Here is a 23,184-nt window from a genome sequence, read left to right on the forward strand (position 1 = left end):
TAAAAACTTTATATGATTTTCTCTTGAAAATATATATATCTTGTACGAAATCATTATTAAGTTTCATACTTACTAATGATTTGATATTATAAACTTCCATTTACTGGTCATGCTATACCAAGTTATGTTTATAATTATAGAAAATTAGTTTGTTTTACTAATTCGTGATGTAAATTGTTTGAAAAAAATACTATTTTATTTTAATTTTTATCCTATGGTAATTATATGATTATATTTAAAGAATGGTCCTTTAAAGTAGATGATGATATTGACACAAAGCAAATATCAAATGATGTTTAAAAATTATATTCCATGATTTGAAAATTGACTAACGGACATCATTTGGTATAAAAAGACAGTCTTAAATATCATTGTTTTTAATGTATTGTTTTTAACAAAATGAAAAATGAAACTAATGTTAAAAAAGTACAACGATAAAAACTATTGTTTCTATGAAACTACAAGAAAAGGCAGTTTGTTGTAACTGTAATTACTGTTGTTTAAATTTGTATTGAAATATTACAGCTTATTTTTCACTTACCCCTATATTACAATTTTTATACTTGCCTTAATTTTCCAGAAGGAAAAATAAAAAATTTTCATTGTGCAATAAATATCATAATGCATAAAATGTTTTAGAAATTTTTGCTGTTTACAATCATTTCTTTATTCTTTATCTTCAAGAAATTGCTATTGATAACTATACATTTACATATATATTTAAATTTGTATTATTTCTGCTTATATTTTGCCTATTAATAATAATAATTGTTTATATTGTAAGCTCAGTTGATGTAAAATGTAAATTATTAAATGAAGTGGAGTAAATTTATGAATTCTGTTTTTTGGTAGTGATTATAAATTATCTTAAATTCTACTGTTACAAATTTAAAACAATTTTTTTTGAAAAAACTAAAAAACCTATAATTCAGTAATTTTTATAATACGTGCAAACAATCGTTTTTTTAAGTTAACTCTTTATCCTTTAAGTTTTCTCTGCCTATAAGACAGAGTAAAAAAACACTTACAGAAATATGTTAGTAGTATCAACCAATCAATCAAATTAAACCATTTTGATTGGAGTTTAGCCAGTTAATTATAATAGGATTAGGCTGATATTCTGAGGTAGCATTTTTGATGATCTCAACTATATAAAACAATGATTTCGATTATTTCTATTTAAGTAACATAAAACTGTTTCTTGCATTTTCATTTTCTAATCGAAGAGCCTTTATGAATTCCTTTTTCAATTAGAAAATCAAACTGTGAGAAACAGTCTTGCAATGCTTTGCTAATCGTTAAAGTGGATTAGATGGAGAGTAAATTTTCTAAAAGATTGTAGGTAAATATTATGCAATTTCTCTACTTTTTTAAAATTATAGTCACAAATGGAAAGGCATAGTACTGGTTATAGACTTTTGTCTAGATTTTGTTCACTAAAATGTGATAAAATGTTCATCTATGACTATGGAATATGTGAATTTCAAATTCCATTTAGATTCCCAATAATTCTTCCTTTTATATGAATAGAGCTGCCAACTCTCTGGGTTTTGAAGGTTTGGCTCAAGGCTCAAAGTTTAATTACATCAATCATACATAAATTTAATCATACATTAAAAATAACTTTTAAATTAAGTTTTATACTATTTGGTTAAAAATTGTATTTGACAGATCTGTCAGTTAAGCTCAATCTCTGAAGCTATTTACCATACTCAATTTTAACATGAATTGCCAAAAATTTTTAAGACTCAACAGATAGAAACAGTGGAACTCCTTAAAAGTGCATTATCTAATACAGTTCAGAATCCTACCAGACCAAATCCTACTGGATTAAATCCTACCATCCTATTTTCCTATAAAGGAAAAAAATATATACTTTAACATTTATCCAGATACAGATATCTTTCCAGCATTGCATGAGTATATGAGTATATTGCATAGTCTAAAATGCATTTATTCCACTATTATGTTTACAATAAAATAAATTAAATCATTCAAAGAAAAGGATACATTTACATTGCATTGTAGTTCTGTGGCAATAAAATGTATATTTTTCCCAATTTTTTCAAGTGCAAAGATAGCAGAAGGAAATCATTTTAAGATTTAGTATAACATGCAAAGACTTTTGACTGTAAGGGATAAAAACAAGCCATTGTATAAATTAATATGAAACCAATTAATTTTATTTTTCTATAGTATATGTTCAAAACAACAACATCTTCATGCAGCTGGAATGTGCTGTTTCTCATTACATATACTCATGAACACTACTGTGAAATGATTATAAGATATTACCATAGTACTCTACCAATTAGTAAACTGCATAATATTGGCTCTTTTATAAATTTCATGCATTGCATGGCAAAATTGGTGTCATGTTTGTAAAGATCACATTTTTCATTTGCATTCTGTTCTAATGTTTGAAAAATTTACATATTGCCACAGAATTTCCATGCAAACGTGTCCCTTTTTAGACAAATTATTTTATTGTAAACATCACAGTGGAACTATCCATGAGTAAGACTATGCATATACTTGTGCAATGTAGAAAGATCTCTTTTGTACCTAGATAAATGTTAAAGTGAACACCCTGTATACTTTTCCTATGTAGAAAATTAGGATGATAGGGATCCTGTCTGTGATGACCCCTCTAATAATAAATATTCAGTGGTGAATTTAGAAATATGGCATCTCTAGGCCCACAATATGCAGGCATCCATCCAAACTCAAATGATTCTTGCCTCTTGCAGACAAAATATGTTCATATGTTAATACTACTCAACTGATATGTCATATTTTGTTTCTGCCTAAGTTTTTCATTTGCACTAATTCCTTTATGAATTGTTTTTAAAATCAAATTATCTTTTCATTATTTTATTGTTATTAGACTGCAATTTTCAAAAATTGTAGACCTATAAATTCCCACTGGCATCTGTCCTTCTTTAATCTTGAACAGTGTTAGATAGATGAAAGTCAAGACCATATGTGGAAAGCTTAGGTAGAGGAGGCCCCAGTTAACTATATAGAAACTTCTTTTGGCCAGAAATTGTTATTTCAATTAAAAAATTTTCTTCTGAGCTGAGTTAATGACTGGCATAACTTCATTGTTAACAGGAAAAGTATGATGTACAGGGACAAGACTTAACTGCACTGTGGTGGAAAATTGCAGCCTGGCATTGCGACAGTGTCACAATAAATAATTGCTTCTTATTATTATTATTTTGAATTTTTATATTCCCAAACTCTTGCACCCCTAGGCACTGGAAATTCACCACTAATTGCTGGTTAATATGAACACATTGTAAAATAAACAAGAGTTCAATTTTTCTGAAAAAATAAAGCTTTAATGAGATAATATAAACAAATCATAAAAATTGTTTAAGCAAACATTTTCAATTGATTAGTCAAACTACTCCAGGCAATGGAACATATTTTAAATAAATAAGATTTTACCAGAAAAACATTTTTGGTAAAAATTATACGAGAAATTTGTTTTCAATAAAATTAAGAAAATTTTATGTGGAGGGGGAAAGAAAATGTCACTTAGTTTGCTGATATTGATTATTACAAGACTGTTGTAAAATAATTTTTATGGATTCTCTAATAAAAATTAGTCTGTTTTTTGATATGAAGCAATGAGTTGTATATGATCACAGTCTGGGAAATAGCCTTACATTACTACTAGCTTTGCAAATACCATTTTAATCCTGTTGTTTGATATATTGCCTTTTATTTATCTAATTATTTCTTACAATGTGCGAGTTGTAGCACCAGTGCAAAATGTAGTATTTGTGTCAGATCTTAAAAAGATTTTATATACCCTGAGCTTTTATGGGATGCTAATTATGGCAATTAGAACAAAAATAAGCCATTAGGATTCACATGAATTTCAGTCTGTTTTCTGAAGAGTTTGAAACTTAATCTTCTGACAAAATCACAAACTCAATGAAGAAAATGATTATCTACATGTAATCTACAAAAACTCAAAGTGATTCCGTGCTTATTCAAAAATCTATTTGAGGTTTGAAGTTACACTGAAACTTCAGGTCATGACCAAGAGGTAATAGTCAACATAAACTGACTTCCAGGTAAAATTGTCAAGTTCAGATAATGGCATCTGGCCCAGTAAAGAAGTTCAATTTTGGTGAAATGACACAAATTGATAAATTAATCCCCTTTCATCAAATTCTAAGAATTGGGTTGTCAACAATTCTGAATTCCAATCCCTCCAATTGTTTCTTGGATTCCTCCAGTTTTTTCTTTTGGCCTTTGAAAACAAGGTTTACAAAGTAAAATCCAAGGTTAAACATTGTGTAAAGCAAAACTTGAATTAAAACAATGGGCAGTTTATGAGAACTTCACTTAGATGATTCCTGCAAAGATGTTACTTGTTTTGTCCAGACCTAGATCCACTTTTGATTTCTTGAAACTGCTAACGGAAGAAATGCTCTTACTGCTGTTTTTCTTTAGCGATTTCTTTAATTATGGAAGCGCTCTTCTGATGAAATGGTCTGGATGGAAATTACTTCAGTTGAACTGATGTTCTCTGTCTCAATCACTTCATAGCTCGTGTAAGCCAATCTCAGTCTGAATATTTTGGACTGATCCCAAAGCAGTGTTGGCTTCACCCATTTTATACGTTAGCGATGCTCTGAGAATTTTGAAGGAGGTCCATTAACTTCTGGATATTGTCTGAAGTTTTGGGCAGAAATCTATTAGCTCCTGGATATTCTAAAATAAAGATGCTCCATGTGACACAACCTTTGAATTCTTGATCCGTTGGACTACAAAAAAATTCCGTGTGTGTGTTGGTGTCTATTTCACTTAATATCTCACGATAGGGTAAAGATTTAAAAACGAAATTTCGCTTCTAAATCTTTACTTATCCTTAATCTTCCCCTATCTTTACCCTATTATATATGAGCCATCATACCAAATTTCATATATGAGGGGTATTAATGCTATTAAATTTTGTGATTAAAGGTCGAGAGTGTAACGAGATAAAGTAGTGTCATGTGTCGTATGAGGGATAGACTTAATGAAGATTTTACTCGTTAGTAACATTTACATTTTTTATAAAACGCCTCCCTGTCTCAAAATTGAGCTTTTTACCATTTTATAGTAATTAAACATATGAGATTTTATAAAAAAACTTTTTATAACAGATAGCACCACACACAATTTTATTTAATTGCTTAACAATATAAAAGTTATTTTTTAAAATAAAAACTCACAAGAGCCGAGAAAGTTGCGCAATTCTCGTTGTTGGATTTTTTCTGTTTGAAAATTTCAAAACAGCTTAGAACACAAATGAAAGCACTTTGATAACAATCTAAAATACAAAGTGTTGTCCACAACAGCACCATCTACAAACTCGACATACAGTACTGTACTGTACATATGTGATAAGCCAATTACCGGATTATATCAGGGTAATAAGAGATGGTGCCTAACGCCTCTCTTTAGTAACAAATTATTTAGTAATTAATTTAAAATAATCGCGATATAATCCGGTAATTGTTGGCTTAACAGCAGCAACTAAGCCATAGGAACAGGTTTAGCCACATGTCAATATTATGAATACAATTTTCAATCGCTTACTATTGTACAACTCTGTCAGACCAAACCAATAAACTTCCATAGAGGGAACATTACCATCCATAACGTATTGATTTTTCCCTCTCTAGCAACACACACATATCTACATAGGAATCAGAAAGTTTTTGAAATAACTAGGTAAGTATTGAAAGTGTGAAGATCCTAAAATTGCGCCGGGAATTCGATTGTTTACAAGATTGCTACATCGGGAAATTTCGGAAGGTCAATCGGAGCGAGAACGCGTGTCGGGCTACAAACCCGACCGATGTAAAACATTTCTTCTAAAACAAACACAACGCGGTAATAAACGACGAAGGGGATGTCGCGGTGCTCGTATACAAGAGTCAGGATTGTGAGGTCCCAAAAAACGGGTTAACATTAATTATTTATATTAGAAGATTGTTAAAACGAATGTAGAAAATCATCCATTGTTACAGGGAACAAAAGCCGATCAAAGATCGGATTAGACGCGTTAGTCATTTGAAACCGCGACGCATGAAAAAAAAAGGAGAAGGATGTCGAAAGGCAAAAAGGGCCTAATGTAAAATAAAACGCAATAATTGTAATGATTAATAATTGTAGATGAATGTCCTCCAGTATAGATGGACTTTTGACAAGTCGCTCGTATACGAAATTTAGATCATTAAAATTAGGAAAAAGGGAAAAGTTAATTATGAAAAGGAACATCACATCAAAGCATTGAATTTCAAAAATATCCCAGACTAGACAACAATGGGGAAAATATGAGCGCAAGTTTCAAAGTTCCATCAATTCTTTCCATCCTGAGTAAACGAAGGGTGTTAAGTAGATTTGTCGAGGCGGTTCTTTCTCGTGACTCGAACAGGGGTCGTTTTTCGCTTGGAAACAAGCGAGGGACCAATCGAGAAGCGAGAAAGGAGGGACGTAGAGCCAATCAACATGAACAATACAAAAAAGGGAGATCGAGATAATCGCAGAGCGAGGAAGAAGAGAGGTCTTTTTCCTTCTACGCGCGGAAAGGCCAGACAAAAAACTGTGAATCCGCTAACGGCTAATACGCGCACAAAGACCATTTATTTTTCCTGCATCATGCCGATCTGCTAATTAGTGCCACTAAGGACAGACCACCAGTGACCAGAGGCGAACATCTCCACATGTTGCTGCCCCGGGGCCTACAGTAGAAGACGTCAGGAAAACGCCGGCGTGACTGAGACTTTTCGAAAAATTTCATCGTTCGAGAAGATGTCTGTGTTAGGTGTAAGTTCCTTTACGTCTAAATAAACGACTTTTTGTGAGACACTTGTTGTCTGTGTCACCTCCCTCACTCCCACACGCGAACGACCCTGGACCATCCTGTCGCGGGATTAACGATTCCCCCCTAAAGGTCGGCGGACTTACAGGATGTGAACAATCAACAGAAAAGGGGAGAAAGGAGAGAGACTTATGGTCAAGGACACCTGTTAGATCACGTGAGCCCGGGACCGTCTCGAAAGGGGGGCGGCCACAGAACGTTTGGCTGATCGATTCAGCCAGATGTCCACGAGAGGGGGGCAAAGAGTGTAAATTATGAGGGTAGCTGTCAACGTTCGGGCGCCGTCCCCGGCCAAACTTGGTTTTCGTCTTGCTTAGAAACAGTAGACTGACCAATCGAGAAAAGGAAAAAGGGACCCAAGACCAATCAAGAGGGGAAGATTCGAGGGAAAATCGTATAAAAACTCCGAATCAAGGTCGGAAGGGGAGACGACGGAGCTTTCTACCAGGAGGTGAACGACGGGACTCCAAACCGCCACCTACTCCTTCACCGACGTCCGTCACCGACCCCTCGGACGCTTCTGCCTGACTGCCCCGGGGCTTCCACGACGACTCCGACAGCACTCCCCGATCGCCGTCATCCGGAGCTCCTTCTGCCGCAGACGATCTAGATCGCAACTCGTATTGTACTTTGTAAGTTTGCTTTGATGTTAAAATAAACGGTTATTGTAAGACACTTGTCATCTTTGCCTCTGCCGCCTCCACCCACGTACGATCGGTCCCTGGATTTTTCCTGACGCGCAATTAACTAATTGCCCCCATACGTCGGCAACTTACAAAAGTGAAATCTTTAAGAAGAAACTACAAGACCATAACTATAATCGTGGTTAGACGGCCGGATGGCCGAGCGATAAAGGTGGCAGCCTACCGCTCTGGGGGACCCGGGATCGAATCCGAACGGGTCGAATAATCCCCAGGAATTTTTCGGGGGGGTCCGTTCGGATATGTCGGGCCCCGTCCCTCACCACCCGGTCGCCCCATTGTGGGCCTGGCCGAACCCATAATGGGCCTACTAAAAGAGGCCCTCTTAGTGCCCACAGGGCGAAAAGAGTTAAAAAAAAAAAACTATAATCGTGGTAATGATTTTACATTTTGGATTGGACCACTTTTCTTTTTGATGGTTGAAAGAAAATAAATTTTTCTCCCGCTAGAATTTCATTCCTGCCCTTTTTTGGATTTATACAAGAGATTTAGAAGAATATTTTCAAACTCATCACCTGGAAAATTAAAAAAAAAAAACTAAATTTAGGAAGACAAAAATTTTCAGGTTACTCCTTTCTATAAATTAATTCAAATAATAAAATTTTAACATAAAATATACAACTCAAGAACTACTAGTTTAAAAATGTATAAAGGTGACAAATTGGTTGTCTACAATAAAGTAATCAACTGTGGAATTAAACTTAATACATAAAATTAATCATTTGAAAGAAAGATCAATGTTTTGGATTTATTCGTGAGGAAATTAAGAAACCCGGATTAACGAATCAATGTACAGTATATTTTGAGGCCTTTACTGTTATGAGTAATGTATCATTTAAAAATTTTGCAAACTTCAGTATCAATGCTATAAAATAGTTTGCAGAGAGAGAGAGAGACTATACACAAATGACTTAGTAGTTTTCAACGACATCGTACAGCGAAATCTGTGTTAAAAACACTTAAATGTTTTTAGCTCATGTTGGAGCTTACACCAGTCACATTCTACCACGTAACCATTATTTTGTTTTTTGTTAAAACTTAAAGTTTGCCGAATCCTCAGATTACGTAAAGGCTAGACCCGGGGTGAGAAAACTGTTTTCTCTATGGCTCACAAGAAATGCTGTTAACTACAAGGACTATGATCACATAAATTAGGAATTTTATTGAATCATACCGGTAATTAAATTTAGAATTTATTTGATTATATATATATTTGTCCTGTGGGCACTCGGCCTTTTTAATCATCATTATCGTGGGTTCGATCAGGCGCACGATTGGAACAGCCCGTTAGTGAGCGAGGGACTCGACATATCTGAGACTAGATCACTCACGAAAAAATTCCCGGAATTTTTCGATCGCCCGGGTTTGATTCTGAGTCCCCAGAACGATAATTTGCGTCCTTGAACGTCACGGGCATTTGGCGTCGGTGAAAAATTATTTGTGTTTAACAGAATCTGTGAGATGATAATAAGTATATTGTGAAAAAGTACAGTGTATGATCGGATAACGAACACATTCGCGAAATATTTTTATGTTCGGACAACGAACACCTCACAAGAAGAAGCGACGTAAAGTAATGAATACCGATTGGTCTTTCCTTGTCTTCAGGCAACAATTCGAAACTTTTCAGAGCGCGGGAGACGTCGACATCGACGTCAACCCTGTATATACTGATCGGATAGTATTCCTCCGAACTTTGAAACTCTCCCTTGTAATTCCAGTCTTTTATTTTCTGACAGAAACAATTCTTTTATGGTATTCGCGAGATTGTCGGGCGGGTACTCGTTAAGTTTTGCGTCGGTTTTTATTTTCGAAAGGTGAAAGTATAATAATAATAAGTATAATAAAAGTAGAGAATGGGCAGAAAATATCTGATGTTGCTGGGCAGTATGGCTTATACAGGTCTACAGTAGACCGCAGTTCAATCTTATCTAAGAAAGATACAGTATAATCAAGGGGTCTCAAGCAGCTAAAGGAGTAACAAAAATCACATCTGAGAAATAAAGAACATTGAAGAGCTCATAATGGAACCTGAAATGGATCTGACGACAGAAGAACGTCAGGAAACTCGGCGAGATATGCTTTCTTCTGAAAAAGAGGATTAATGCCGATATCTGCTATTAAACATCTTTTGAAGAAATGAGAGGATGTCAGAATAACGGTCAACGGTCTTAGAATGGCTACCAAACCAAGGTGAGGTTAGTAGGCTTGGCGATCTCTACAATTACAATGCTATTAATTACTTCTGAAAAATTCTGAAGAAGAAAAAGAGAAGCAATCGACATTAGACAGATTCTTTAACCCCCACAAACGGAAAAAACATGACTAATAAAAATGCAAGACTGTGTATATATGTATTTTTATTATTACATATAAATAAACATAGCAAGAAAGTATATTTATTTTTATTTTTTATTTTTTGGGGTCTCAAGAATGAATTAATCAAATTCCCATAAAAACCTATGGTAAATTGATAATCGGTTAACAACAATTCGGATAGCGAACAAAAGTCTTGGAACAGATTATGTTCGTTAACCGACCACCCACTGTATTTAATTCTTAAGAAGCGATGAACTTACAAATTGGCAATCGCTTTACAAAAGAATTTTTCGAACCTGATAAATACTGTACTAGTATGAATTTCTCAAGGAAAACATCATAATTATTCCAAGTACTCGATGATGATAAATTTTTATATCACATAAATAAACTTAAGGGGTTTCGAGTACTGAATTTTTGTTCAATATATTGCACGAAACAAAACAAGACTCTTGAGCCGGTGTGCTTTTCTCTAACTTGTATTTAATGAAGAAAAAAGTTAATCAAATGCTTTTCAATTTACACAAAACATCGAATTTTAAAAATAATTTAATGTTTCTATTTAATAAATGGACTAAATATAAATAATATCATCAAATTCTGTTTATCATAATTTCCTGCATTATCCGATGATAATTTATTTCGTTTAGTAATCTTCCAGTCGTACATATAATCGCACTTGAAATTCAAGGGATAAAACGAATCTATGAATTTGCTGCGGAGACGTTCATAATCGGGAGTTTCTTCGAATTTTAGACTTCTGCAAATTCAACGGGAAATTCGCTGCATAATGTTTCGATAGAAGTAGATGCTTTCTTTTCCAAGATTCTTTCGTATTTTTGTTTTCTGGTTGCAGCAACCAATCCCTCCCAAGGAAGAAATCCTCGAAGGAATTTTATTCATTGTACGATACCTTATATCAATAACTTCGGATGACCGATATCGACTCCATTATGCTCTTGTATAAAACAATTTGTAAAACTTGAAATTTTGAAGCTATTATTTTCGAAAGAACATAGTAATTGTTTTTGGATTATTGCTAGGGAAATTACAATGGAATCTACGAGGAAACTCAAAATTGAAATTTAATTGTTATTAAATTCACTCATTTTTAAAGATTATTAAACTCCTTTCGCCCCGTGTGCATTAAGAGGGCCTTTTTCGAATCCATCGTGGGTTCTCCTAGGCCCACAACGGGCGACTCGATTGCGAGGCACGGGGTTTGGCATATCCGGGATAGACCGCCTCCGAATAATTATTGGTATTTATTCGGTCGTCCGGATTCAAACACCAGTTCTCCAGATGGATCTTAACATTTAATCGTAATATATAAGGCTATCTGGTAAGATGTCAGTCTCGATCCCGATCCGATTTTCTCGTGTATGTTGCGGAGAGTTTTACTCCTTTCCGATCCTGTTATAGATCTGTTATAGGTCTGTCCGTACTAGATGTAATTCTTGCCGACTCCACGTTCAACGCACTTTCGGATAATTTATGCAATCAAACTTTAAACCACAGGAGAGATTTTATATAAAACTAAGAGAATACTACGTACTGTACTTAATATTTTTATGTTCAGTTTGTATTTTTAATAATTCTTTCGTGCCTCATGGCTGTGATTTTTTTATTTTATTATAAATCAATTTTAATTATATTAATTTGTTGCTAATAAAAAATATGATTTATTTCGTAAAATAAATTCGAGAAACACATAAATCTCACTAGAGGGCGAACAGACTCTATATATTAGCGGCGTGTCTTTCTTCCATTTTATTTTACGTTGATGGTTTGTCCGGTGAGTAAAAGCCGTTTTGAAATTTTTGATACTTCGTTTTACTTAAAATAGGGTTCAAATCTATTTCTGTTTTTAGCGGAAGGTTTAGTTTTATGTGAATTATATTTCTAAAAGTTCGATTACGTCAGGATGTATTTGGATTGAGATTTTCCACGTGCTTCGCTTCGTTTCTTTTCAGAGATCCGATGTGGTCGAGTGATTTTGTAATTTAAACATTTTCCCTAAAATTAGAATTTTGTGGAAAGTCATTCAAGTAAACTGAACTGGTGTGTTTTTAAGTGATGGGAAATAAAAGTATACGTAATTAATTTAAGACCTTTTCCCCTTTCTGCCGTATCGTAATGATGACCTATTCCGTGTTTCAACTGAAATGTTTTTAGATGAAACATTCTTTACTGAATCTTAATTGTCTTAATTCACTATTGATGACAAATCAGCAATTAGTAAATAGATTTTTGTTAATTTCAGGTTACGTTTGAGGAAGGTGCTTTGAAAGGTTAGTATGTCTAATAACTGTCTTTTAAATAAGAAGTGATGAATTGTCATTGGTCCGTGTTTCTGAATAAATATGACGATAAACAATGACGTAAATCTGATTTATGAAATTTTAAAATTCTACTTTAATAATGAATCCATTTGCCATACTTATTTTTTCCCTCTTCTTCTCTTTCAGGACTTCATCTGATATCCTTATGCTGAGTAGTGGTAAGAATGGGTATTAACAAACAATATTTCTTGGACGTCCTTTCATTCAAGTATACATAATGTCATTTGTATCAACATCAACAAATTTTCCTTCGTCTCGTTGACAGTCCTTCCTTAAAGAGAGAATGCATTGTGGGACATCAAATCTTCCATGTCAAAAGCAATTTGACTTCACTTCAATAATGTGTTGCCCCATAAAGGGATCTCTTCGATGCTGTCACTCGAATAATACTTTTTTTGGATCTGAATCCTCATGACATCAAATCCCACACAGAATGTAACAATTCAACACCATTTCGGCCTCTAACGCTTGCCAACGTAGACTATAAGATCTATGCGCGTATTATTTATAACAAAATTGGTTCCTCCCTTGCCCCATGCATTGTGAGTACCCAAACAGGAGCTATTCCTAATAGGTGTATTTTAGATAAGCTTAGTTTTATTAGGCTAATTAGCAAGTATTGCTCAAATAGGAAATGGCCGTTAGCTTTGCTTTCGATTGATCAATCGAAAGCTTTTGACCGTGTTGATCATGGTTTTCTTTGGCATGTTCTAAAAAAAAAAGTATGGTCTACCTGACAAGGTACTTTCGGCTATCAAAATTATGTATTCCAAGGCTCATTGCCGCATTAGTATTAACAGCCATCTCTCCGACCCCTTTCTGCTTGGAAAGGGAGTCAGACAGGTGTGTCCTCTCTGTTTCTTTTCTCCCTAAGTATCAACACCCTCTTGGGTGAGGTACAAAGGGACAGTATTTCAGGCTACCCTATGCCTGGGTACTTTAAAGCAGACTATTATAAGTTCGTGGCCCATGCAGATGATGTTTTTTTGTGAAAGACAATTGGGCAATCTCCAGAATCTTTGGCCATTTTGACAGATACTGTCAGGCCTCTGGAGCTGTTATCAACAAGTCTTCTTTTCTTCCACTTGTTGGTTCTGTCTCCCTTTTTGCCTGTTTTTCTTACATCCCTGTGAGCCGTAGTGTTAAGATCCTAGGTTTATATTTTGGTGCCGACTCGACCAAACAAAATATAAAGGAGATCGAAGTTAAAGTAAGGGACAAAATTTCTATTTGGTCGGGAAGCTATCTCTACTTTCCTAGTAGGATAGTTGTCTACAAAAACATTGTTTGGCATTTGTGTTTATTATGCCTCTGTTTTTGGCCTGGACGCAGGCTTCAGGCATATTAATCGACTCATTTTTCGTTTTGTCTGGGGCAACAAGCCCGAATGGGTTAGTAGAGAAATAATGTATAATACCAGAGCAAATGGTGGATGGGCCATGTTTGAGCCCACCCTCTTCTCTGCTGCTGCCCAAATTAGGCAGTTGGTCCTTGCCCTTAGTGCCCGCGATCACCTGGTGAGCAAGCTTTATTGCTTTTTTCTCGGGTATCGCCTTAAGTTGCTCTTACCTGATTACAAGGTAAATCTTATGCCCAAAGTGCTGGTTCCACCACCCTTTGTGAAAGTATGGTGCATGCACCTTCTCAGTCTTTCTCAGTCTAATAATCTTCCTGCTGTTAAGACAAAGGCTTGCAAAATTTATTGCCACCTTAGGCCCGACATCCCTCTCTCTTTCTCCGTTAAACACTCAGGCCCAGGTCGATTGGGCAACTGTTTGGCGCAGATGTTTTGATGGGTTTATACCCGAACACTGTCGAACTCCAGTGGAGAGCTCTGCATAATGCACTCTCCACCAGGGTTAAACTCTGGTCTATCGGAGTTTACGTACACAGTGAAAACTGTCCAATGTGCAACTCTTTGCCGGAAACGGCAGCACATTTTTTCTATTTCTGTAGGGTAGCGAGGAAAATTTGGGGTTGGATAACCCCCTTCCTCGGACTGCCCTTTCTGTCACGTGAGAACGTAGTTCTTCACATTCTGTTCAGCAAAGGCACCACCTCTCCCTACGTGATTAGTCTCCTTATTCATATGGCTAAACACGAGTTGTGGCTGGCCAGGTGTAGGAAGGTGTTCAACCACAAGTCCACCCACCGCCTCTTTCGTACCAAAATCTGTGAGGCTTTAGCGCTCAAGCTCCTCTCGGACTTGCAGTCTCTGCCAAGGGCAAACTTTTTAACTCTCTGGGATACCCTGAACCAGATCTTATGGGTCTGGAACGACGGTAAACCATCTCTTAATGATATCACTTCTATCTCTTAAGTGCACAGTAGACATAAGCTAGTGTAGGCTACCGTTAGTTATTTTTTTTTTTGTCTTGGTTGTAGGGAAGCGGCTTCCTCTTTTTAGCCAGTTGGGCTGCCACTTCCCTTTCGTTCTCTTCCGTCTTACTACATCCCTATGCCTTTTCTCATAGGGATGTAGTGTTAGCTTTTTAGGGTGGCTCTCCCACCCTGTCCATTTTATCCAATGATTCCCCTGGCACCTGTCCAGTGGGATAGGATACTGTTTATTTATGTCTTGTGGCCGTTGACTCCCTTACCTTTTTGGTCTGTGTGACAAGGCAAAAACCACTGTATTTTTCTGTTAGTTCCTTTATCCTCGCAGTACAGGGAACGGCCTTTTTTTACAAAGGTGGGGGTCCTGTGCGGTGAGGAGGTACTGTTTCGAGGATTAGACAGTTATTGCGGATGCGGATGGCGGTCTCTCGTCATTTCGCAGGGGATTATATCCCCCATATAACATGAGACTCAGTATGTCTAATAATTGTCTTTTAAATGAGAAGTGATGAATTGTCATTGGTCCGTGTTTCTGAATAAATGTGACGATAAACAATGACGTAAATCTGATTTATGAAACTTTTAAAATTCTACTTTAATAATGAATCCATCTGCCATACTTATTTTTTCCCCCCTTCTCTTTCAGGACTTCATCTGATATCCTTATGCTGAGTAGTGGTAAGAATGGGTATTAACTTCCAATATTTCTTGGACGTCAGTTTATTCAAGTATACATCATTTCAATTTGTATCAACATCAACAAATTTTCCTTCGTCTCGTTGACAGTCCTTCCTTAAAGAGAGAACGCATTGTGGGACATCAAATCCTCCATGTCAAAAGCAATTTGACTTCACTTCAATAATGTGTTGTCCCATAAAGGGATCTCTTCGATGCTGTCACTCGAATAATACTTTTTTTGGATCCGAATCCTCGTGGCATTAAATCCCGTTCAGAATAACTATTTATTTTTTCATTTTTTGATACTGCGCCCTATTAATAACTGAAAGATGGTGACTGATGTATGCACTTCTACTTGGTAGTTTGCAGTCATATTGGTCCTGCCACATAATGAGTTGTTTCTGTGTGAAGCTTTGCTTGCAATGGACACAGGTAAAAGGATTTCTGCTTACACTTGTTACAACTGAAAGGCTTTTCTCCCATGTAAATGTTTCTTGTATTTAAACAAAATAAAAGCATATTTTATATTGTTTGTTATGAATATATATTATTGTTAAAGTACAACATTGATCATACATGATTTCAATAACTTACTAGACAAATTATTTACAAATTTGTCTTGTAGTTATAATTTGTTTCACACTACATAGCTTATGGGTGCTGGGAAAATTAATTCTAGCGCATAATTTTATTAGTAACTAGCAGCTGTATGGCATTGCTTGGCAGAAAAGTAAGGCGGAAAAACGTTAAAGTGGAAAATAATAAATCTAACAGTTACAAAACTTAAATAATTTGTTGAACGCTTTTGAAACGAAAAAAAACATTACAAATTTGCTTATTAGCTTAACGTTACGTGTCGATATCGAATGGGGGAAGTGGGGTTCAAATTTTATGGAAGTTACTTTTGTCGGAGTGCCGCAAAGAAAAATTTGGTGCAGATCGGACAAACTGGACATTAATAAGGGGTAGGGTTTTCCGTTAAGGGTATCAGTTAACTTTGGAGATCAAGAAAGTAAGAACATACATTCTATTATATAAAAGTGACGAGGGACAGTCTCAGTGGGCCAAGTGTGAACAATACTGTCGGCACACTGGTTCGTGGAAAAGCTTTTCAAAAAAATGCAAGCCTTTCTCACAAGGGTAAACAGGTTGGGTTTAGGCAGTGGTGATATTCGAAATATTTAATAGTGTTCGCTAGCAGAAAATTTTTCCCTAACAATCACCGACAAACAAAATGGAAGTTTTGGCTAGAAATAAATACAATACCTTTTCTTGCGATATATCTAATAATCAGTGGTGTATTTCAGTAAGTAGGGGGAGACATAGGATTGTTAAGCAAGAGAAGAGCATTGCGATGCATGAATTCCTCGAGGAGTCTACCCCGACCATCCAGATTAACTCCTCCCCAAGTGGGGGAGTGAGCATTAGTGTCTCCCAAGACAAGAATATGCGTGCCCTGAAAGGCATCTATAATTTTTTGAAGTTCCTCAATAAAATTATCATTGTCTGCACCTTTGGGGAAGTATATGTTAAGAATAATTATTCTAGTTTCTTTTAACTGAACTTCAATGGTCACAATATATTCGCTGCTGTAAGTTGGATGATGCTGGATCGACATATTGGTATTGGGCACAAGGGTTATGGCCCACGGGTTCTTATCCGTGCCACTAAGGACAGGACAGAACGTGGGAAGGCAAGAGGGTGTGCCAGCACGACAGTATGGCTCTTGGATAAATACGAGATCATAGCTATTAAGCTGCTCAGAAATAAGAGATGTAGCAGAGATGCTTCTCTGTGTATTGTTCTGTAAAATACGAAGATTAGTATGGTTACTGGCCATAGTCGGTTCTATCGGTAATTATCGATTTGGCGCGCTGGTACACTGGACATTTAGAATCTCTTGCATTATGCTTGCAATTTTTTGTTTTATCTAGTCTACAGTTACAGCAGGTGGGCTCCACTCCTCGATTCGGGCATGCCCGGTAAGGATGATCCCCCGAGCATTGACTGCATGTATACTTGTCTTGAGTGCAATCCTTGGCTGCATGGTTGAACTGGCAGCACTTAAAGCACTGCAGGACCGGGAAGAAATCCACGACCCTGCAGCGCGACCAGTTTAGGTTGACTTTGCCCTGTTCCACTAGGATTCTTCTGACCCGGGGGGACACCTCCACCACCCAGTTCCTGTAGGTTGCATCCCTCCTTCCCATCTGAAATTTCGGGCGGAATTGTCCCTGGAACTCCTCTTCAGTAAGGTTATCGTGTACCACTTGGTTTTGGGAATGTGTAAGAATCGACAACTCCTCCTTGGTAATTTCCGTATGTACCGAAAAGACGACGACGTGGGGCCATCTTTTTTTGGGCCTAAAAGCCGCAACCTCAGGGACCTTTTCCCCAATACTCCTTTCCAGGGTTGCGGCATCACCATTGCCCCCAAGCTCCACCGCAATGCCCCCTCTTCCGATCGTCCGAACCTTCTCTACTGTAATCTTCAGTTCTGACGGATTGATCTTTGACTGCATAAGCCTGCGTACAGTATCGCTGTTTTGATTGTCTTTATCCTTACTATAGATTAGCAGGACCTCATTCGGTGTGGCGGGTTCTTTAACCTTTCTATTGACGTTAACATGTCTTCCTGTACTAACCACTGCGCTGTACAAAGGTGCTTGGGGTGTCCATTGCGATACTTTGTTCTCTAAGTTGCTCAATTTCTCCGCAATCTGTTGTTGCGTACTGGTAAGTTTATCTGCCATCGGGAGAAAGTACGTTCTCATCGAATTCTCTGCCGTTCTGACGACTGTGAGGAATTGTTCTGTAATAAAGTCAATGTGCCGAGTAGTGCTTAGATAAGCCTTCGGGTTTTTAGTAGCATATGCTTTAATTTCTTTCAGGGCCTGTTTTGATTTTTTCAGAAAATCCTCAATAATTTGTGCAGACATGGTGTGGATAAACAGAATTACGCACCAGAGAAACTGTCCCCAAGGATGTGAGTACCTAACCCAAAGCTGAAGTAGTGGGTGTGTAAAGAGGAAACCTCTGTTCCAGAGGCTCTGCGCTGCCGAGCTATCACTCGACAGGGCAGAGGGGAAAAGGATAGGCTTAAAACAAACTTATTCTAGCCCAGACCTGGTCTAAAGTTACTACACAGTAAGTCGCGTGTAGATAACAACAGTATACATACATTTAGCAGGTATTGGGGTTTATCAATGAGAATTAAATCTAAAGTTTGAAGCAGCAACGCCCAATGTCCGTTGTGACCGTTATACCGATGACCGTTATACATAGGTCTTTGACCGTTTCTATGGAAACTGTTGCACTGGTCAGTGGAGAAATTAGTTGAGTTTTAATCTCGTCGTTATTCAAAATCTATTTAAGGTATGTTTACAAAATTTGCACTCAGAGTTTCTATAATATTCGTCTTCGTGATCATACAAAAACTTTCCCCGGAACGCTATTCAAAAGCCCGTTGCGGGCCGTTCGAGAAGATTTGGAAAAGGGCTGTAGTTGCCAAAATACTGGTCCGAGGACCACCAAATTTAAACACAGTACTTACGGTTATAAGCCGAACAATAAACCGAAACTGATTCCGGTTAAGCGGTCAAAGTTTTCAGGCAAATCAGATTTGAAAAACTCTGTTTTCAGTCGCCGATTTCTCCAAAAATATGGGTCCTATGGTCCAAAGATTTGTATCAACGTGTTCCTCTCGTTCAGCTGATTCCGAAAATGTGGCACTTCACTATTTTAGATTAATGACATCGTCTATAACACGCGACAATCAGGAGCACAAAAAAAATCAACCACTACCATTAACTGTCTCCGACGCTCGAAACACCGACTAGTGGTAAAAGCATTCACACTGAATACGATTATATGTCGGTGGCCGACTCGTAAGGACCAATCGGAACGCTTGGTACAGATTAAAACACTAGCCAATTATGGTAAGTTTTTCAATTTAAACAGAAAACATGGCCATCATGGAAAGCGATCGTGCATTTCGAATTATTTTAAAACACATTTCACTCGTATCCAGAAACTGTAGTTCTGAATATGCTACAATTTATCGTCAGACCATATCTTTGGCAACAATATCTTGGAATCTTTTATAAACAGCACAGATGTTATAGACCAGTGGTTCCCAACCTTTTCTAGGATGCGGAACACTTCTGTGAGCAATTTTCTTTAGCGGAACACTTACTTAAATTAATATGAAATACATAAGCTTGTCATCAGTTATTTTATTAGAATTGAGCAGTTAAAATTCAAAATCTCTACTCATATTATTAACGCCAATTTTGAGACGGAAAAATATACCTAAATAACTTTGATGGAAAGTTTGTGCCTGATGTTTTTTACATATTTTTTCTATGTTGGGACGTATACAAGACAATGCCACCCTCATTTCTTCTAAATTTGTCAGTCTTTCCCTTTATTTAGATTTTATATTGGTTAATGTGGAAAACCCAAGTTCACATAAATATGAAGTTGAAAAAAATAGTAAAATTGTAATGGCTTTTTTGTTATCAGTGGATATTCTTGTTGGACCGATATCCAGAAGTCATCAAGATTCGTTTCAGCGTGTTTGATTTTCAAGGGGCGGTCAGATGACAAGGATATAAGCTCCTCTTTCTCTGAGACATTAAATTCAAAATAATTATATAATTCTTTTGAAATAAATGGATTCCTATCCCAGTCATATTTGTCCGTGTCGAGAGAAGGAAAATATTTTCTTATGCTGTTTTCTAATATTGCTAAATGTTCTGATATCAAGGAAACAATATCGTTATTATTATGTACGGATGGAAACATACTGAGATTACTTTCTTCCACTCTCTTTTTCCAAAGAATGATCTTCTTGTGGAAGCTGATAATTTGTCCGTTGATGTTAATAAGACTTATTATATAATGCGTCTGTCTAGATATATGTAATATTATAAATAATAAACAATCGAAAGATCACACCAGCAATTTTTTTATTGTCACATGGTCACAATGCCGGCTTGCAAGTTTTCATTTATTTCATTTAAAATATATGCTCTCCTTCCCAAATCAGCACCTGTACGTCATACTTTACCTTTAACAATAGAGTCGTGCCGGTTATCTATCTAACTCTCTTTAGGAAGGGGGGGAATTTTTCAATTGAAATAACGTGACTTTTGGTTTGCATCAAACACAGTTAGTACATAGGCGGGTCTCCTGTTGCCCATATTTTTCATCTATCTAACTCCGTTTTCGAGATAAGGAAAAAACCGACAGTCTACAGTTTTTTTTTCCAATTGCAGGCCAATAAAATTCTTGTTTGCTTGTCCTATTATGATTACGTAGCTTAACAGTAAAGTAGGAAGGTTGAAGGGGTCGACTGTCGAAAAAGTTCGCAGACGACTGAAACCCCAAAATTTTCAAAGACGTTTTTCAGCACAATCGTGATTTTTACCAGGTAAAACCCATACGTCAGTCTTGCGAGTTTGCCTACACCGTTTAATGAACAGAACAATGGCAGCTCTTATTGTTAACGTCAGGCTTTTCATTTGACATTTCATTTCTATTTTCTATGCCTATTTTATTGTAGCTTAGTACAGTAAAACTAAAAATGGATAACTCAAACAAAGAGCCAAACAACAATAATGAGTAGCTGAGGTATACAAGTGTTCCCGGCAAAGCGGAAATTGCTTAAAGCGCATTAATTAAGCAGATTCATTAACTAAATGGCAAAAGTATATGAATTTGGGGTTACTATACTTGAAGTTTATTTTTTTTTCGGTCGTAAGTGTCATGATAAAATCGCAATTTTTATTCATCTTTATACGAGAATATTAGGTTTTTGCCTGCATATTGACGCTAACATTAACGCACGACTATATGCAAGGAGAGGTCCGCGGAAATCACGCGATTCGGCCAAACTTTTAATATTAAATTTCGTGGCAACGCAACAATAAAACTCTGTAATGACAAATTGTCAGAGTTCTATTGTTGCGAGCGGACGATTATCGCTATCGCCAACGGTTTGATTTTCGGTTGGTGCGATAAAAAATTTGCTTGTTTCGAGCGTTATTTATTTCTTATTTAGATTTGCTTCGTATTCTGCACTTCTGTTGGTAAGTTTAAATTACGATGTTTCTAAATTTAGGTATTTTGGAAAGTCGAATTTGACAATTAGTGTCAATGGCTATCGGACAAATCTCTATTTGCATAAGAATTAATCGATCGTCGCGCGGTTTCTTCACAGAGACGACGAATGTGGTGTTTCCTCTTATTTCGGGACATACTTTTCACTCTTAATTAATTTTCTTTAGGCCCAAATCCAATGGAATTGTTAAAACAAGACGGAAATTAATAAATACATTACATTGGTATTCCCCGGCTACAGTTTACATGCGCATCACATCCCATATGAAACTCGCACCGTTATATAGTCTGAACTTTAATTAAACGAAATAATTCGAGGTTATTCGTCAGCGCGTTTTCTCTATTTTCACAAAGGTTTTGTGTTATGGCAATGGACAGAATTGTATAATTTGTAGAAGCTGATTTCTCTAAATATATGAGCATCTCACTTGCCAAATCGTTAACTGCATAAAACAAAACGTTTAAAATGAAATTTAATTTTTAAAAATTCGATAAATATTAAAATTGCACACTTTTAGATCCATTAAAAACGTTTCTACTTCTATTGATATTTATTTCCATCCACATGGAAACATTTTTAATATAGAAACAGACGATAAAACGTGATAAAGTAATTAAAATGAGTACGACAGTTTGGCAATGAACTAAAAAATATAATGTGTGTTCGGAAATTCACCAACAAAACCGCTCTCCTGCTTTCACAGCGCCGAATTCACCAAAAATGCCGTTCTGCAGTATCGAGAGTCACAGCAGTCACGCAGCGCCAAGTGGAAAATTCACTGACTGACTACATATACAGGAATCAGAGCTGTCGATTGTCGGGGGTCGATTTCTCCGTCTTCCAAACGTCTGTAGTAAATGTGAATATCTCGTTCGGAAGATACTTACTTTCTTAGGTAGCGTGCAAAATTTCAGGTTTTTCTATAAAGGGGTCGCCGAAATATAAGCAATTTAAGAGTGCAAAGATGGCCATAAAAGCTGTATTTCTTTCTTTCTTTCTTCTTCTTCTTTTACTTATTCATTTGGCGGTGCAGATGCTCCTAGAGAAAAAACACTACTGGGTCTAGAGAGCTCAAATTTTAAAGCCTTTCTCGTTATCAGTAAGGAGCTAACGAAACTTGCGGGTCGATAGGTCAAAGTTGGCGGAAGGTCCGATCTTTTACCTTTATCGCTTCCTAGGAAAAAATTGCATCCAAACGAAACGAATGATTTTCATTCGAAATGTTGCCCAGAATAACAGAAGCTCAAATTTATGCAAATTAAACAGCGAATTGTCGCCACCGTCGCTCTCTTTTTATCTGTTTTGTATAGACAAATTCTATTTAATTCTAAACCTACATTATAAATATATTTCACATTTAATGACTTGTGCCATTGGAATTTTTAGTAAATTTAAATATATATAATAGGCTGTTGCTTGATTTTGATGATAGCTGTCTGTAGTATGTTGTTTCACACGTGATAAAGGCATTTAAACGCCCAGTGTACCCTTTGTAATTGACAGTGAGAATTTTAAAAGCAATGTACAGGGTATAGAAAAGAAATGTTTGCTTGATTAAATAGAAATTACTGCGCCAGGTACTGATAAATTTTATTAGACCAAAGAAAAAGAGATAGGTGGAAGAACGAAAGCAAAAAAATAGTGACAGCAGCACCCGGTATTCCCAGGTCGTCTCCGTCCCAAGTACTGACCGGGCCCGACGCTGCTTGACTTCGGTGATCGGACGAGAACCGGTATTTTCAGCGTGGTATGGCCGCTGTCGAAAACAAACTGCCTTTACAGCATCACTTATGC

At 36.5% G+C, this 23,184-nt stretch overlaps 1 long non-coding RNA gene and 3 other non-coding genes across 4 annotated transcripts; 3 read left to right on the plus strand and 1 right to left on the minus strand.

The window, feature by feature from the left end:
• The first annotated feature begins 12,168 nt into the window (after positions 1-12,168).
• LOC136978667 (uncharacterized) lies at positions 12,169-15,798 on the plus strand. Its single transcript, XR_010881266.1, has 3 exons — positions 12,169-12,200; positions 12,378-12,409; positions 15,235-15,798. It is a non-coding gene; the product is annotated as an uncharacterized lncRNA (long non-coding RNA).
• Positions 12,231-12,304, plus strand: LOC136978779 (small nucleolar RNA SNORD18). The gene has a single exon (XR_010881285.1). It is a non-coding gene; the product is annotated as a small nucleolar RNA SNORD18 (small nucleolar RNA).
• LOC136978780 (small nucleolar RNA SNORD18) lies at positions 15,089-15,162 on the plus strand. Its single transcript, XR_010881286.1, has one exon. It is a non-coding gene; the product is annotated as a small nucleolar RNA SNORD18 (small nucleolar RNA).
• Positions 15,799-23,032: 7,234 nt separating the features above from the next.
• Positions 23,033-23,151, minus strand: LOC136978777 (5S ribosomal RNA). The gene has a single exon (XR_010881284.1). It is a non-coding gene; the product is annotated as a 5S ribosomal RNA (ribosomal RNA).
• Positions 23,152-23,184: the final 33 nt, after the last annotated feature.

This window comes from Centruroides vittatus, unplaced genomic scaffold (assembly GCF_030686945.1).
Source record: "Centruroides vittatus isolate TY-2023 unplaced genomic scaffold, ASM3068694v2 contig_549, whole genome shotgun sequence".
In the NCBI taxonomy this organism is placed as follows: Eukaryota; Metazoa; Arthropoda; class Arachnida; order Scorpiones; family Buthidae; genus Centruroides; species Centruroides vittatus.